Below are 4,195 nucleotides of genomic sequence, written 5' to 3'. Positions count from 1 at the left end.
TCCGTTGCACGATCTAGTGTTTACTAGCATTTAGTAGCTAGTTGAAAACTCGGTGGTCGTTGGGAGCGAATGGTACTGAGTTCGAGTCCCAGAGCAAACATCAACTCATGCAGGTACGTCCAGCTGACGAGTCCAGAACAGGGCGGAACCTGCGTCCTGGATTCCACTGCTAGCCACCACCCATCTTTGCTATCCTTTTCCGTCCAGCTTGATTTTCATTGATCCCAAGAACCGTCAAGTTGTGTCTCTTCATTTCCGCAGCTATGTGATTGGTTCTCGTGATACCGCACATTACCTGGACATTCCATGTGCCTATATTAATTGTTACTCTGGTTGTTAGAAGGGGCATCGTCCTTGTTACTTCCGAAGAATCTTGGCTTTCATCATGAGGCGTCATAATTCTTTTGTATGTGTATCGTTCAACTCGAAGTTCAGAGTTTAAATGGTTGTTTTTTTATTCTCGTTATCTCTTTTTTAACAATGATGCTTTCTACTGGATGCAGTTGCTGACCCCATGCGTAGCCCTTCACTTTTACCCGGGCTTGAGACCGGCAGTAAACCTAGAAGAGCTACAGATGGATTTCTTCACTTCTAATACTGGCCTAATAAATGCTTAGATCAGAGGTTTTATTTCACTCCACTAATTAAATTATCGGAATTTCAAATGTCTGATCATTATTACAACTAAGTTTACTTGTTAGGCTTACCGTGATGTTGGTATTTTATCCTTTGACTTGATCACAACCTCACAAATCACTTATATTATTTCTAATTAATCTTAGATTCCATTCTAGCTTTACAATCCCTTTCATTGTTGTAAGGGTATATATAGAATAGTTGATTACCTAAAATAAAAGTTTGATCTCAATCATTTATTTATGAAATAATAGAACGCATGTTCTCTGACTGATCAATTACCATTGGTTTTTATTATTTTTCCAGGGATACTACCCCTAACTCAGGCAGGGTCTGAAAAGTAGGAAAAATGAAATTTTCGCTAATGCGATCAAAATGATCTTGGTGGTCTAGTAATAGTATTCCGACACCAGACAATGGGTTTTAAGCGTTATATAAGCCCTAACGCTTCAGGCTGATCTATTGCGTTTACTACCCTACATATGCGTTGTATGCAGTATAAGCTATATTGTTATGTAGATCTGAAGGTCTCATATAAGACTAGAGGTTCACCATTGATATTGTGGATAGTTTGGCATTACTTTAGCAAGTTTCTATGACTGTTTATGCACAAAATTGGTTTGCTGGTTAATCAGTTTCATTTATACTGATGATTCCCTTTCAGTGTTCTCAAGGGCCATTGTGAGGCATGTTGTCATTGCTAACATTAATGATTCTGACTTTCGTTTGAGCGGAATAGGTCAACTTTGGCCTGTTCGTGCTGTGCATAATTGATTCACGCGATCATTGATCAGAATAACTAGACATGTGACGTGAATGTGTATATGAATGTTGCGAATGGTCCACCAGGGTGCTTGGTACCTATGTGGTTTCGCTACAGGATTGAGCTGTACTATTCAGATTGTAGCGTTAAAGACTATACGGTTTATGGTTCTCCTGGAAACGGGATTGAGCCGTACTTTTCGGGTTGTCACATGAAAGTCTGGATGGTGTCTGGTTCTCCTGAAAACCAATATAAAATTACCCTGGCCCACAAGGGTATATTATATAGCTAACTAACTAATTATTTTTTCGCAATCCTGATTTTTATTTCCTTCCTTCTCTTAGTAGATGTTCATATGTTTATTATGAAAGTATTGGAATATCTATTCACTTCACTATTCATGTGTAAACATGACGCCACCATCCTCCTATTAGGAAGATACTGAATCCTAACTTCTACCTTATTTACGTTATCCATCAGTTTTAAACGCCTATGATATTATAGCCCTATCTTTTATGCATCAAACAAGTGTGCTTACATGACTGATAACTATTACGTTATGTGCTTAGATAACAATGCTGTATTCCTAAATGGTATCACTTTTGATTAGGTATTTCGTTTACATTATATCTTTCATATGATTAAGAGTTTTGTAACAATGTATTAATCACGTCTTTTCAAATAGTGCATCTATATGATGATAGAATTAAAATATGGTTGGTCGTTGAGTATGAACAAATAGCCACAGCCTATAGATTATTAAACGGGTGATTTCTCATTCTGTCACTGATTTCTACTCCGAATTCCCTGAGTGTGACTGTTTGTCATCGTATTGAATAAAGTGTAGTTCTCTATTCTGGGTTGTGAATCCTGGATCTGATAAAATGTGACTAGTTTTATTAATGTATGGACGTGGTATACTTGAGAGAAAAAAAGAGTCTTAAAATTCATCCGTTAGCAGTCTTTTCACTGAAGGGGTATAAGGTTTCAGGATGATTATTATGAGAAGGGGATTTTGTGTAGATTTGAGTAATTAAGTGGTTGAATTCACGAGTCAATTAAAGCTAGACCACCATGGAAAACCTGGAAGCATTGGACAGCTGTTTCATTCTAGTACAGGACTCCTCAGAAGTACGCATCTACGATCCCGCCCACGGGATTCAATGAGTCATTCTGTGTTAAAGTGATGTTTCATTTATACATGTTGCAAATTCGTCCAGAAGTCATATAAATCTGCTACTCATCAAATCTCCACACATGCGAAATTATCTAAGTGAGACTACTTAAATTAATTTTAATAGGTTAGTAGTAAACCGTAATCTATAGAGAGCTTATTTGTTTAACTTTGTAGATTGATACAAAGATGATGTCAAGTCTGTTTAACATTCCCTACCCCTATTCACTTCACTTCAGTTCTTTTGCATATTGTTTTATACTACTTATTTATATTCAGTAAATAGTTGTATTCCCAGCAATCGTTTTACATTTATGTTGTAATGCAAGTTGTCGTGTAATATTCTGAAATATTTACATATACTTATGACGTTTATTGTACTCATCATTTTAATTACTTTATCTGAATCACTGTAGTAGTTGTCCTCAATTTTGTGCATTTTCGATTAACTTTTTCGTTTGAATGAAATGGCTTCCATATTGTTTGTTCTTGGTTCGGGTTTAGCTTGTTGAAATCTGTTATCAAGTTTAGACACAGCTATCAGCTGTCTTTTACACTATCAAAGCCCTTTTTATTTTATACAAAACGAAGCGTTAAACGCCGCAGACACATCACAAATTGAGAAGTATTAGGTTTATCAAAGCGTCAAAGTCATGCAATTGAAATACGCACAAATTGTTGTTTTGTGAACTTCAGTTTTGTGCTTATTTGAATTGGGCGACTTGGACGCTTCTGTAGACCTAACAGATGGTTTTATGGGAGTGTTTGTTATTGTCGGTGTGACCCACCTCAATGTTCAATAATCCAATAAATAACAGGACATAGTGTTCAAAGTATAAACCAGACTTTTTGACTTCAGTACTCTGTAATGTCTTGCATCAACATTAGGTTTATATAATTTTCAAACATGAACAAAATAGCTACACAACAATCTTAACTTCAATAACTCCCATGAATTACCAAACTAATCTAGCCAATTAGTTCCTAACTCATTCATTGTGAAAAAGAAAGTGATGTGAACAGAGAAAACAAGAAACATTGACAAACTATGGTAGCTATTTTTGAGGGATGTTGTTTCATTTAATTCAAAGCTTGTAAAATGGTAACATTTATTTTTGTCCCTCGTCTATTCTAAGCTTTCTAAGTTTTCGTTTGATGCATGATTCACTGCCATAAGATTTTCTGTATCAAAGCTATTGTAATTTAAACGTAATCTTTTGTACTCTATTTTCTATTCTGATTCCCAGCTTTGGACATAATTGTATTTTCCTAATTGTTTGAGTGTTTTGGTCTGGTTGGTCATTTATATATTCATGTAACTTTTTACATTATTCTGAATCAGGGAGCGGATCGGAATTGGAAATAAATCGTGTACTGTTCCAGTTGACTTGTCTTCTCTCACTCGTATGCTTTTCAGCCAATCAGGTGATAGACTAGTTTTCTTCTCTTTATCCCAAGCCATTGGTCTCACTTCGAACTCACGCATATAAGCCTCAAGGTTAAGCCATCAGCCTATTGCGTCAACGTCTTAACCCAGATTAGACAAGTTATCCTCTGCACAAAAACAGGGTAGACAGATCAAGGAGGTAACAGAAAGCTCTTACAGATCAACTAACATTTAA

Source organism: Schistosoma haematobium, chromosome 1 (genome assembly GCF_000699445.3).
Source record: "Schistosoma haematobium chromosome 1, whole genome shotgun sequence".
Classification (NCBI taxonomy): domain Eukaryota; kingdom Metazoa; phylum Platyhelminthes; class Trematoda; order Strigeidida; family Schistosomatidae; genus Schistosoma; species Schistosoma haematobium.
The sequence above is the reverse complement of the archived record's forward strand: the minus strand, read 5'-3'. Positions refer to the sequence as shown.